This window comes from Hemitrygon akajei, chromosome 2 (genome assembly GCF_048418815.1).
Source record: "Hemitrygon akajei chromosome 2, sHemAka1.3, whole genome shotgun sequence".
NCBI lineage: Eukaryota > Metazoa > Chordata > Chondrichthyes > Myliobatiformes > Dasyatidae > Hemitrygon > Hemitrygon akajei.
This window is the reverse complement of record NC_133125.1, coordinates 172,152,932-172,167,662: the sequence shown is the minus strand read 5'-3', so window position 1 is coordinate 172,167,662 and position 14,731 is coordinate 172,152,932.

The window sequence follows — 14,731 nt, the reverse complement described above, 5'->3', positions numbered from 1 at the left end:
ATGTCAGAGAAATGCATACAATATACATCCTGGAATTCTTTTTCTTCACAACCATCCACGAAAGCAGAGGAATGTCAAGCTGAAAAATGTGAATTCTCTAAATCTAATGGGGAATTTAGTACTTATGAGGATGAAAAGATTCTTCTGCGACTAAAGCTTAAAGACAAAATTATTGAAGGAACAACAACATGTCACATGAAAAAGATAAAAAAATTCTGATGCTGGAAATCAAAGTAATGCAAAAACTGCTGGAGGAACTCAGCAGCAGGCAACATCTATGAAAAAGAACAAACAGTCAATGTTTCGGGTGGAGACCCCTCATCAGTACAGGTGCTTATAATTACGATAGGTATTTTTGGCACAGAACAGGTGTATCGGCATTAACATCCATAATCCAAATGCCAGTTCTTTTCAGAATTCAAATATGAGGGGAAATCAGCAAGTGAATGAATATTGTAGTGTCCTCTGTATGTAACAAACTGCAGGGGGCGTGTCAACCTGCTTGAAACCACTATTGTTAGCAGTATATCATCAATATATATGTTACATTTTCTGCCTTCATTTTATTTTCCTTTGTGAAGGGACACACGAAAGCCAAAACAAGCCAACAAACAAACAAAAAAAGCCAATCATTTAGGTTCGTGATTGGACACGCCAACAAAGGTCAATGGGAGAAGGCCAGTAACTGGGGTTAAGGAAGAATTTAAAAAAAAAGATCAGCCATGATTGAATGGCAGACCAGACTCGCTAGGTCAGATGGCCTATTCTCTCCTATGTCTATGGTCTTATGGTCTTCTGGTCTTATTACCTCTAGCAAGTCGTAAGACAAGACTAACATTGACGTTTCGTAATATACGTAGCATCTGCAGGTAGCAGGTCACGATACCACCTCGCTTAAAACGAAAAGAAAACGGATATATTCGCCTGAAATTGCAAGGAGTCTGATGCTGTGCTGGAAAATGTATTTTTAATCGTTATTATTTCTTTTAAGAATCGAAAACTCAACGCAATACAAACGGTAAGATGAAAATGAACGAGCTTGATAACCCTAAAGTTTACGTTTAATATAATGAAAACCACAGTTTAACTTTCGGTATCTTATATTGTGTCTAACCAAACGTCTTCTGCTTGGTGTGCCCGTAAGAAGAAAATACTATATGAGGGCAATGAATGGTTATATTGACGTGCAACATAATGGATTCACTGAAACCTGACGCTCAAATGCTTACGACATGATTACCAATTTGTATATTACCACACACCTCCTAAGCGATGTCCACAGATATTTATATAAGAAATATTAGAATTTTAAATTGCAGTAGATATGAAGTAAAGTGGCGAGCACAAATTTATGGAGATTCTAGTTGAGTAGATTAAATTCAGCGTCCCGAGCATCAAAGATCTACAAGCAAAAGGGACCAATAACATACTGTCTACTAATTACACAGCTCTTGTTAGTGATAACACTGAAAATGGTACTATTATAAGAGCACAACCTATCATATATGTAGTATGTAATTAGTTATGTATTATTCAAATAATGCAGATCTTTATATTTTTGACAAAAGATCCACGAAAATTATTTAAATCTGAACAGCCAACTTATAAAAATCTGATAGATACATATTTGATTGACACTGCTTGTTTGATAAAGGATTCCGTTTAGGAAGCTATGGCATTTTAAGCTGATATTATACAAATTCCCATAGTGTATTTGCTCGTCATGACTTTATCCTACGAAGTTTGTTTACGTTAGGAGATATTGGATTTGCTTTCGAAAGTTTAATGTCCTCTTTTTTCAATTTTGATTGAATTCTGAAAATTCCTTTGTTTCATTTAAATAAAACAACGTTCCAGTTCTCCGGTTCCTAACAACATACTTCTCATTGTTTATTTAAATCTATGAATTGGTTACCACAATGTGTTGTGCAGGAAGCTGCTGGCATTTATCCAGAAGATAAAACATAAGCGAGTAAAGTACAGATAACATGAACTGAGTAAAATAATACAGACCTGATTAAACTTCCCATAGTGAAAAGACCTTTGACAAGAACAGCTCTCTACGAATGAGATCCAGCAGAGAATAATGAGGATATTGGGACATTTAAAAACGAGCATTCTTTGAACTACACTAATGATGATTGCAAGCATACGGCTAAACATTATAGAAACTATTTTAAGCTGCATAACATCCGCCTCTCAGGGCGTTAGTAAAGAAATCTGGTTACAAAAACAAAAGAACCCTTCTTCATTTTACGCACGTGAAACCGAATAGAGTTTCGACATCCCCGTTTTCATTGTTGATTTAATGGAATTTGCAGCCATCCTGTATACATATCGATACAAGAGGATACGATATGTCCTCCAGTATATCGATCAGCCCAACGGAGATTGGAAGAGCAGTTCCTTGAGCACCCTCCCTCAGTCTGCCACAACAATTCGGATTTCCGGGTGTCCACCCGTATCAGTTGTACTTCCCATTCCAACATGTCAGTCCATAACGTCCTCTACTGCCATGATGAGGCTTTCATATTGGAGTAATACCACCTTATATTTCCTCAGGCTAGACTCCAAACTGATGGCATGAACATCGAATTGGCGAACCTTCAGTAACTGCACCACTTCCTTTCCATCACCATTCCCCATTATTGTTTCTTTCTTTTACCTTCTATTTCTACCTGCCCATCACTTCCCTCTGGTGTTCTCCCCACCCCCCCCCCCCCCCCACCGTCCCAACTTTCCTTTCTTTCATGGTCTTCTGTCTTCTCTAATGTGCTTCGACTTCTTCAACGCTTTATCTCTTCCACTAATCAACTTCCCAGATCTTTACTTCAGCCCTCTCCCTCTCACAGCTTTATCTACCACTTACCACATTGTACTTATTCCACCTCCCCACTCCCTACTCTTTTTCTGACTTCTTCCATTGCAGTCCTGATGAAGATTCTTGGCTGGAAACGTCGACTGTTCATTTCCATCCATAGATGCTGCCTGACCGGCTGAGCTCTCCCAGCACATTGTGCGTATTGTTCCAGATTTCCAGCATTAGCAGTATCTTTTCTGTATTTAATTAGACAAGTCCTTGAATCGGTATGTATATTATTCAACGCAGGAGCAACAGGGATGCTAAATAAAAGTTCCCTTGATGTCAGAATTAGACTGCCTGATTACCAGTGTTGCATGCAGAATGCTAGATTGAAAATGACCAGAAACTGGAGAGATTTAAATATGGAAATTTCTTGTAACATGAACTTTGAGAAAGATTGATTTCATTTTAATGTCATAATATGCTCGAGTATATCATTGCCTTCCAGATCGAGAAATAATTGAATCCTTCAAGAAGGATGTTGGTGAGAACAAAATAAAACTTAAAAGTAATATTCAAAATTATTTTAGTCTGATATTGACAGTCATATAACGGTGTTCCAACTAGAAAAGATTTAAGAAACACAAGGTGGAAGAAAATATGCTTATTCAAAAGGCAGCTGTCGTTTCAAGACAACGGTAATGAAGCCATGGTTTTTATGACGGATATATTCATAGAGAGGATTTCGGGGTAATAGAAATATTCCTGTAGGCATTTGTCATCATCGTCTCTTGCGGGATGTGGGAATGGATTCTTGTCGACTACAACTGCGAGAAGTGCATCCAGCTGTAGGTTCCAGCTATCCCTGTTAAAGTTTTGCAGCTGGATCTGAATGAACAGAGCGAACTGGGAGATAGGAAGCGGAAAGTGGTTACTAGCCAATGCAGAATACTCTTGTGGCCATGCACCACAACAACAGGTATGTCACTTTGGAGACTGTTGGGGGCGGGGTAGGGGTGAGCTGCTACCTAACAGTGAAAAGAAACAGTGGTCGTGTCTTTGGCACTGAGTCTGACTCTGTGACTCGGAGGGGAAGGGGGTGTAGCGGCATGCTGTGATGAGAGGCGATTAGTTAGTTAGGGGAATTAACAGAGGTTAGGTGGGCCAGATGGAGATTCCAGGATGTTATGTTGCCTCGTGGGTGCCAGGGTCCGGAATATCTCTAAGTGGGAAGGTAAACAACCAGAAGACGTGGTCCATGTAGGTAGCAATGACTTGGGTAGGACGAATGTTGAGGTTCCGCACAGGGATTTCAGGGGATTACGGGATAAGTTAAAGGGTAGGACCTCCGGGGTTGCTACATGTGCTACCTGCTATTGAGGCAGGAAGATTAGGTGGTTTAAAACGTGGCTAAGGAGTTGGTGTAGGAAGGAGGGCATAAGAGTTTTGGAACATTAGACTCTCTTACAGGGAAGGTGGGACCTGCACAGCAGGGACTGGTTGCAGCTGAACTGAAGGTTGACTAATATCCTAACTGGAAGGTTTGTTACTGCTGCGCGTTGGGGTTTAAACTAGAATTGCAAGGGAGTGGGAACCAAAGTGGTAGTGCAGCTAGCGGAAAGGTTGTCAAGTCACCTGTTGGTATGACCTCTGACTAAATTGTGAATCACAAGGTTTGAGCATGATGCGACTAGAACTGCATAAATTTCAATGGGAGAAGTATCGTGGGAAGACAAATAATAATGCTGAAGATGAGGCAGCTGATTAACAAACAGAGGGAATGTGTGTCTGGAGAGGCTATAGATAGGGTAAAATTGCAGTTAAAAGAACAGAATTCGTTGCAACATAAAAACCTGACAAAACTGAAAAGGGAGAATACAAGACTGAAGATACTGTATTTGAATGCGGAAACTAAACAAAATATGGTCGATGAATTTGCAGCACAGTTACAAGCTGGCAGGAATGACGTTGTAGGCATCACGCAATCATGGCTGAAAGAAGATTATAGCTTGGAGCTTAATCTCCAAGGAAAAGACAGTCAGGGAGGCAGAGGGGGCTGCGTTGCTCTGCTGGCAAAAATGAAATCAATTCATTAGAAGGCGGAGACAATAGTCATGGGGGATTTCAATATGCATGTAGATTAGGAAAATTAGGTTCGTGCTAAATTCCAGGAGGAGGACCTCCTAGATTGTCAATGAGATGATTTTTTAGAGCAGCTCGTGGTCAAGCCCACTACAGGGTTAGAAGCAATGAACCAAATTGATTAGAGAGCTTCAGGTTAAAAATAAACATAAGGGCAACTGACCATACTTAATCCAATTCACCCGGAAAGTTGAGAAGGAAATGCTAAAGGCAAATGCATCATTATTACAGTGGAGTAAACAGAATTATAGCCGTGTGAGAGGAGTTGGCCAAAATTGATTGGAAAAACAGAAATGGCATGACTATCGGATAGATAAATCCCGAAGAAGAAATATTCTAAAGGAAAGATTTCGTATCCATGGCTGACAAGAGAAATCAAGGCCAACGTAAAAGAAACAAAGAGAGGGCATATAGTAGAACAAAAATTAATTGGAAGTTAGAGGATTGCAAACTTTGAAAAACCAACAGAAGGGAACTACAATATCATTAAGAAGTTAAAAATGGAATACGAAAGTCAGCTAGCCAATATTATTGAAGTATACCAAAAGTATATTCAGAATCATGAAGAGTGAATATGGCTTTGCTGGTAAGGTACTAGCGGAAGACAATAAAAAGCCGAATGAACTGAATAAGTATTTTCCTTCTGTCTTCACTGTGGAAGACACCACCTGTATGGTTGAAGTTCCATTTACCAAGAGGCATAAAGTGTCTGAAGTTGTTATGATTGGAGAGAAGGTTCTTAGGAAGCTGAAATGTCAGAAGGTAGGTAAGCCATCTGAACACGATACTGTACAACCCAGAGTTTTTAACCGGTATGGAAGCACTAGCAGTATGATGGAAGCTCTAAGCGTCGGGGTCATGAAAACTAGAGGAAATGTGAGGTAATGAAAACTAGAGAGGTGCCTCTTGAGAAACAGAAAGGTCTGAAGGTAAATAAGCTACCTGGATAAGAAGGGGTACACCCCACAGTTCTGAAAAAGGTGCTGAAGTGTTCGTGGAAGTATTAGTAATCACCTTAGAAGATTCATTAGATTCTAGAATGGTTCCAGATGACTGGAAATTTGCTAAGTTACTCGACTTTATAGGAGAACAGCGGAAGAAGAAAAGAAACTATAGGGTAGTGAGTCTGATATCAGTGGCTGGGAAGATCTTGCAGTCGATGCTGAATGATAAGGTCACAGCAGACTTGGAAGCACATGATAAAATAGGTCGCAGGCAGAATATATCCCTCAAAGGAAACATTTGCTTATCAAATCTGCGGGAATTCTTTAAAGAAATAACATTGATAGATAAAGAAGATTTTGTTAATGTTGTACTTGGACTTTCAGAAGGCCTTTAACAAGGCGCAACACACGAGGCTGCTTTACAAGCTACGAACTCATGGTATTACAGGAAAGATTCGAGCATGAATAAAGTCGTGGCTCACTGGCCGAAGGCATTGATTGTAACTAAAGGAGGCATTTTCTAGTTGGTTGTCGGTGGCTAGTGATGCAGAAGGGCCGGCATTGGGACAAAATCATTCTACGTTATCTGTCAATGATTTGTATGAATGAATTGATTTTTTAATGAACAAGTAAAACATATCGACTAATTCATAGAAATCACTATGTGTTTGTAGTAACTTAATTTATCATTGGTAAATCGCTAAATAACATTTCTGCCATTACAATATCACAATATTACAACGTTTTTAATTGCAGAAGAGCAATTGCGATCAAAAGATAAAGGTAATTAAACTAGTATCTTTATATTTTTCTCTAATGAATATGCTGTGCATGGGTATAATTGCATACCAATTTTTTTTTATTTGTGGGAACCGTAATCATTCCTTTTCAGCAGTTGAAGAAGCTCAATGTAATCAACTGAAAATAGCATATAATTCTACAAAATATCTCTGCTGGCGTTATAATGCACCTGAGTTATGACGTCGAATTCCCTAGGATTATAAATTAAAATGTATATCGTAAATTAGAGGATTCTTTTGGATAACTGTGAAATGGTGTGCAAATGCCTTTCCTCCGGTGTGAATATTTACTCCTTTAGAATTGATCTGCTTGGTTTCTGGTCAGATTTATTAGAAGTACTGCAGCAGAAGTCTGAACAAGAAGCTACACTGCTCTTTCACCGTTTACTCTGATCAAGAGGTTTCCAGTTAATGAGGTTGGAGTTTAATTTACAACTTTACGTTCACACTTTTGACGCAGAAATGGAAGAGTTACAGAATCAGAGAGGTAAGAAATGAATCGCAATTACAAAAGAGATGTTTAACCATAGTTTCGCATCCATATTTAGAGCTGACATCTCTCAGAAATTCCGATCAGTATTCACATTTCTTGCTATTGTTTTCGGCTGTTTTACGTTATACCTAACTGACAATTTGTGAAACCGGTTGGCCAGATAAACATTACACTTTGACTTGGTACTTACTCATGCTTTATTCTTCTCAACATATGACATATTAGTCAAACCTTATTTACAATAGGACTGGAATTCGATTGTAAAGAAGGTGAGAGAGCAGAAAACTGATTGGAGCAGAACTGACCAATCGGGGGTTAAATGCCAGCGGACTAGACATGCCAAGGTATCATCCCTGATGACGACCTGGATTTTGGCATCGAGACCGCGAACTATACCCGGCTGGAAGGCCCAGAGGGTTGTTTTTCATTCACAGGAATGGTTCGTGCTAGCAGTAAAGGCTTTTGGCATAGTTGAAGGAGCGTTAGCGGATACACGAGGTCTTACCTTGTCAGTTTATTTAAGATATAATTCACCCAGAAATGTGGACTACATTCTGCTTAAGAAAGATTATATTTGAGAGAGAAAGGAAAGGAAATTATGTTTGAGAGAGAAAGGAAATTAAAATTTTAAGTGATCTCAATAAAGTTTATGACATCACTTTCTGGAGGCCATTCTTGAATAGAACACTACAGCACAGTACAGGCCCTTCGGCCCTCCATGTTGTGTCGACCCATATAATCCTTTAAAAAAGTACTAAACCCACACTACCGCATAACCCTCCATTTTTCTTTCATCCATGTGCCTGTCCAAGAGGCTCTTCAGTACCCCTAATGTTTTAGCCTCCACCACCATCGCTGGCAAGTCATTCCAGGCACTCACAACCCTCTGTGTAAAAACACTTACTCCTGATGTCTCCCTTAAACTTTCCTCCCTTAATTTTGTACATATACCCTGTAAAAAAAAATAGATTAAAAATGTCTGCGACGCGGCATCTATCAAAACATTAAAGTAAGTCTGCGAGTGCATCAGAGGAACGGAAATTCATACAACAACGATAACCTATCACTAAAAATAACTTAAATCAGCTTCAGTGCTAATAGTTGAGGCGGGATAGCTGTGCCAGTTATAGTGGAAGCTATTTATACTGTTCCAAAGATCCTGCCTGACCTGCTGAGCTTCTCCAATATTTTGTGTGTATTCCGATTGCATATGTCTTTTATAGTATGCTGTCAAACATGTCACACAAATTATCGAACCATTTCATGGTTAGTAATTACGTATATTAATTCCCCGAGAGAATGGTCAGTACTGATGCGGCAAATTTCATTATTTGATTACTTTCCTTTTTTTCAGAAACTAATCCACATCGTGAATGTGGTAAGAATGCAAATAATTAACCGATTTACTTTCAAGTGGACACGCTTAAATACCTAGTCTAAAAAAAGACATCGTCATGCATAATATTTTAATTGTTGCTTGTATAATATAATGCACATTTTGTTGATTTTTGAGGATATTTGAAATGTTGCCCGAGATATATACATTGCCTGCTCCTTCACAACCACCCACCTCACACAGCACCGAATTTTCAATTAGTTACAAGAAACAAATAGTTGTACGGTAAATTAAGGTCAGAATGTGTTTTCAGAATACTTTCTATTTAGAGACAGACACAATAGCAGATTTCAGATATTTTCACTGTTTTTCTTAAGTTTGTTCTCAGTGCAAAAATAAGAAAATATTTTCTTTGCAGAGAAAATTTTGCAGGAGAAAACAGCAGGTCAGTGAATTGAAATTAACAAAATGCATTTCTAAACTCTCGAAGATTATGTGAAATATGATTATTTAAACTAGTACATGAATATTTTCAAAACTGCTGCCCTGCTTCAAGCATTTTTTTTTCTGGCACAAATTCAGTGAACCCGTACATCAATGTACGCTCTCGTGACGTTCATATAACTGCCATATTTACTGTATCTGCAGAACCTATTGGTATCTTGAAAGCGACTATGCCAGTAGATTTGAATTTAAAATAGATCCTCTTTTCTGAAAAGCCGTGACTTCTTCAGAAATAAATTTTCGCGAGCTGTGTATTTAACTAAATTAATTTGTCATTTCGCTGGGAGCACCAGTAAATTTCTGAGCGCAGTACACATCCCTGGATAATTAAGACAATGCAGGAAACATTGAGAATATCGAATAGTTTCTCTAGAAAGAAAAATGGAATTAATTTTACAACGAGAAGGCCACCCGAGAAAGCCGAAAGCCATCCTGTAAATCAGACGCTTCCACTGCTATAGCAGCTCTTATTCTGACAGAAAGACATTTCAGTTGTGACAGGAGGAAGCGGGTAAATAATTTTGCTTGCAGGACAGTATGCTAATTCCATGTTCCACGCTCCTCAAATGTCTAACTGTTGTTCTTTCCAGAGTATATTTCCTGCAAAGAAAGTTATTCAAAAATTCAATGAGGTTTATACTAGCATATTAAATTATTACATAGATGTGCACTCACTAAACATTATACAGTATATACCCTCGTCGTGAGAAATTTTCAACAGGCGACCATAAGACCATAAGACATAGGAGCAGAGTTATGTCCTTCAGTCCATCGAGTCTGCTCCGCTATTTCATCATGGCTGCTTCCAAATCCAACTTTCCCCACATACCTCCCTGCTCGCCATATCCTCTGATGTCTCGACCGAGCAGGAAACGATCAAGTTCCGCCTTAAATGTACGCACGGAATTAGCCTCCAGGGTAGTCTGAGGCCGAACATTCCACATATTAACTACTCTCTGGCTAAAAATAAATTCCTCATTAACTCTGTTCTAAAGAGGCGCCCCTGAACTTTGAGGCTGCATCCTTTAGTTCTAAATACACCCACCATAGGAAACGCCCTATCCGCATTCACCTTATCTAGTCCGTTCAATATTCGGTCCGTTTCAATGAGTTCACCTCCTCCTCACATTCTTCTAAATTCCACTGAGTGCAGGCCCAAAGCTGCCAAGCGCTAATCCTACGTTAACCCCATTCATTCCCGGAATCATCTTTGAGAACCTCCTCTAGACTCTCTCCAATGACAAAACATAATTCCTGAGATATGGGGCGCAACAATACTCAAAATGCGGCGTGACTAATGTCAGAATTATTTCTTTGCTTTCATATTCTAATTCCCTTGAAATAAATGCCGACATAGCATTTGCGTTACCACAGCGTCAATCTGTAAATAAACTTTTTGGTAATCTTGCACGAGGATTCCTATGTCCCTCTGCACCTCTGATGCCTGAACCTTCTCCCCATTTAGATAACAGTCTGCACTAATGCTCTTTTTACAAAAATGCATTATCATACATTTCCCAACACTATATTGCATCTGCAACTTTTTGCCCATTCTCCCTATTTGTCTAAATCCTGCTGCAATCGCATTGCTTTCTAAAGATTACTGAACCTTCCACATACCTTCTTATCGTCCACAAACGTTGCCAAAAAGCCATAAATTCAATTATCTACACCGATGTCACGCAATATGAAAAACAGCGGTTCCAATGCTGACCCCTGTTGAACACCACTAGTCACCGGCAGCCAACTAGAAAAGGCCTTTTTTAATTGCCTCCTGCCTGTCAGCCGTTCCGCTATCCCTGCGACATTGTCCTGATATTGTTACAGGGGATATAGGAGTGCGAACTAACAACCGCTTCTATACCAGGGTGTTATCAAGAAACATAATATAACTTCAGTGATCCTAAAGATCAAAGAACAAAATAGTAAGCGCCAATCATCGAATCTTCCACAGCTGTTTCGTAAGACATTCCTTTCAAAGCTTTTTCATCCACATGAAATATATCTGCGTATCAGACACATTTAAAAGCAAAAAGATGGAAAGCTTGACTTGTCCTTCAGCATATCATTGTGCGATATAACAGTATATTAGATGTCTCCACAGTTGCTTTGATAAGCATGAGTGTGGATTGGCCCAAGTGGTATGTTGTCTATTGATCTGGACCTTGCTTTCGCTGCGACAACTAATCCTTTCTTACTTTATTAATAACATCAAGTTACTGTAAATTTTGGAAATCCAGTACCAATTAATCTTCCCTGAAGGGTGCTGCCTATGAAGAAGCATAAGAAGATTCCGAATAGTGCGACAAGTATGCAGATGCAGGGAAATTTACTGTCGATATATAATTATGCAAATTAAGTTTAGATAAACGAACGAAGAGCTTGATGGATTTTAGAATTATTGTGATTTTATAACTTTTATTGCTTCTCTAAAACAGCCTCATCTAAAACTAACAGACTTCCACATTTTCCTTCAGACAGTCTGATTACTTTGAAAATGTCAATATCAAATATCAAATGTTGTATATAATGCAAGGTTCAGTTTTAAAACAGTTGTGCACGTTTCCAAGTGTTACCTGATAAGAGTGCTAGGCTCAGTTTGATTAAAATCAATCAATCCCGTAAAAGAGAAATGAATTGATATCAATGTGAATTAATTTATATTAGGACTAGGCAGAAAAAATATATTCATGTAATTTATTTGTAGAACTAAATGAAGTGAAGCAATTTTTGAAAGACAAAGGTAAGAGATGACCTTCAGTACATTTGCTGAATATTGTAAGGAAAAAACCCCCAACACAAAAGCCAGCCAGTTCTTCATTTACATTGAAACACTTTTCACAACCTATGTAATGTTGCCAACTCTTGACATTCCAGCCGTTCTCTTTTCTCCCCATCTCAGCATGCAGATAATAGAAACGTTTGACAAGACTTTACACCAGGCTCAAGAAAAGAATCTTTCCCTTGGTTATCGACTCTTCAATGGTCACCTTCTTTAGTAAACGTGGGCTATTAATCTATCAATCTATCTCATTAAGGTCTTTGCATTTTATCTATTAACATAAACACATAAAAGGCATTTCCTCCAAATGTAACACTATCTTCGGTGTTTTCACTATCTTTCTGTGTATTCTGTGTTAGTCATTTTCTGAATTGCTTCATTAACTTAATTATGGAAGTACACGAAAGCTGTAGCTTTAAGCTATATAGTTACATTTGATTGAAACAAACAAAACACCAACGGTCTACCTATGACATCTCCTATAGTTCATTAATAAGCAATTATTAATATTGATTGTTTCTGAAATTGAATTCATCGATAACAATCATGAATTCATATGATTCCTTGGGTGTGGGCGTCAAAATGACATTTATTGACCAAATCAAAATTATGGAGAAACTGCCTTTATGGCTACTTACGTTGCAATACTAATATAAAACTGAATACAAAATCAGAATCCTCATGGTATGCTCAAACACTGCATCCAGCACTCCCATTACATCCTCCTTCACATCGGCGAGACCCGACATAAATTGGGGCATCGCTTCTTCTAGAATTATTGCTCCATTTACAACAAAAGGAGTGTATTCCCGGTGCCCAGTCAATTCCATTCGACCTCCCATTCCCATGTTGGTACATGGACACCTCTCCTGCAAATAGGTGGCCACTATCAGGTTGGAGGAGCAACATATATTCTGTCTGGGTATCCTCAACCCAATGAATGAACATCGTTTTCTCTAACTTCCGGTAATTTCTGACCCTCCCCATTCTCAGTATTTACATCCCACATTCTGGGTCACCTCTTACATTTTATTTTCCAGCCTAACCTCTACTGCCGCTCCTCCTAACTTTTGTCTCATGGTCCAATCTCCCCTCCTACCAGATTTCTTCTTCTTCAGTTCTTCAGCTCTTCCAACTCTTACTCCTATATTCTGACTTCAACACTCTCCCCACCCATTCACCTCAACCCTGTTTCATCTTTCATCTGCCAGCTTGCGCACCTTCTCCTCCTCTACCACCGACTTCCTGTCCCTAACTCTTCTGACTAGAGCGGGGTGCGTGAGAGCATCAGGCTTCAGTGCTCTGACACACCCGAATATCTTTGATTGTTCTAATTAGAACTTTTTAAGTGATTGTCTTAGTCGTTAATTTGGATAAATAGAGAGAGATATAGAGAGATAGAGAGAGATATCACACTAAATGCTCACAACCTTGGAAAGAAATTACATTTAGAAACATTTGTTTAATAATGGCTTTACGTAGATTTCTCCTACAATTTCCCAGATATGGACGATTGGATATTTATGAAACCTACCTATTACTATATCAGCCGCCATTAATTATGTTTTCGGAATTGCATTAGATAACAATATAAGGGTGAGAGTAGGCGGGATATTATTCTCACGTCTGTGCTGAGTCCCCTTAGTTCATAATTCTTTCATCTTTGCTAAATATATCTACACCCACTTTCGAATCCAGTAATGATTTAACCTACAATAGCATCAAACCTTGTGAGTTTCATCACCATACCACTTCTGTATTAGTGCTTTTTATTTAAGATTCCATATTTTGATTTCACAGAGGAAGAATTGAAACGAAAGGAGGAAGGTAACGGTGATAGCAATTCAACTTTAGAACATTGATACCTGTTGGTTAATGATTTTATATATTGATATATTTATTTTTGAACTACAACCATGGCATTGCATGATAATATTCCCTTTGCAATACTGAATTGCTGTGTTGAAATATCCTTTTTCAACAGATATGAAACAACACGCGCAATTCGATGATAAATTAGGTCAGTGACTCCAAATGATGCTGATTAATCAAAGTAGAATGATTTTGAAAATCACAAGCCTTTTGCAATTTAATAAGGAGGAAATTTGAGAAGACAACATTCGAATTAGGGAAAAGTAAACCTTTTGTTCAATACTGTTCAATGCTGGCAAGTGGTAGAGACGTTCATCAACATCCACAAGCTTTGACATCTGTATAGCCTAAAAGGTAGTTCAGTTGAACAATAACCATTTTGAAGATTTATCCAGTGGCATTTCTGCAGATCAAATAACGTAAAGTCTCATAATTCTGAGGACATTTTCCGACATTTAGAGCCTTCTTCTTTAAGAGGTGGATGTTAGCAGATCCATAACATTAAATCGATAATTTATTACTGCTTTAAGCTGCGAACACAATAAACATTTATACTCAAGAAATATTGAAAACAAGAATATTTTAGTGGCGAGCATGCTCAGTTAGAGAAATTTGTACTCTGTTTCTGATGTTGAACACAACTCATTTTCGATATTTCACCTTGCAGAAGAAAGGTTAAATGAATTGAGAGAAGGTAAAACGATATATTCAGTAATTGATTGATAATTTTATTTACGAATACGTATCGAACATTGCATTATATGCACAAAGGCACACTAAAGGCATTTAAAGCAACTCCACAAAGAATACTGTGTCGGGAAATGTATGCCCATGTACTTTGTTAGAAGAAATAAAAGGGTAGATTATTTTCTAAATGTTGAGAAAATGCAAAACCGGAGACACAATGGGAAAGGTGCAGGATTCCCTAAATGTGAATTTCCAGGTTGTATCTGGGGTTAGGAAGGGAAATGTGATGTTAGTATTAGCTTCAAAAGGACGAGAATATAAAATCAAGGATGTAATGGCGTTGCTTTATAAAGCACATCTGAAGCCTC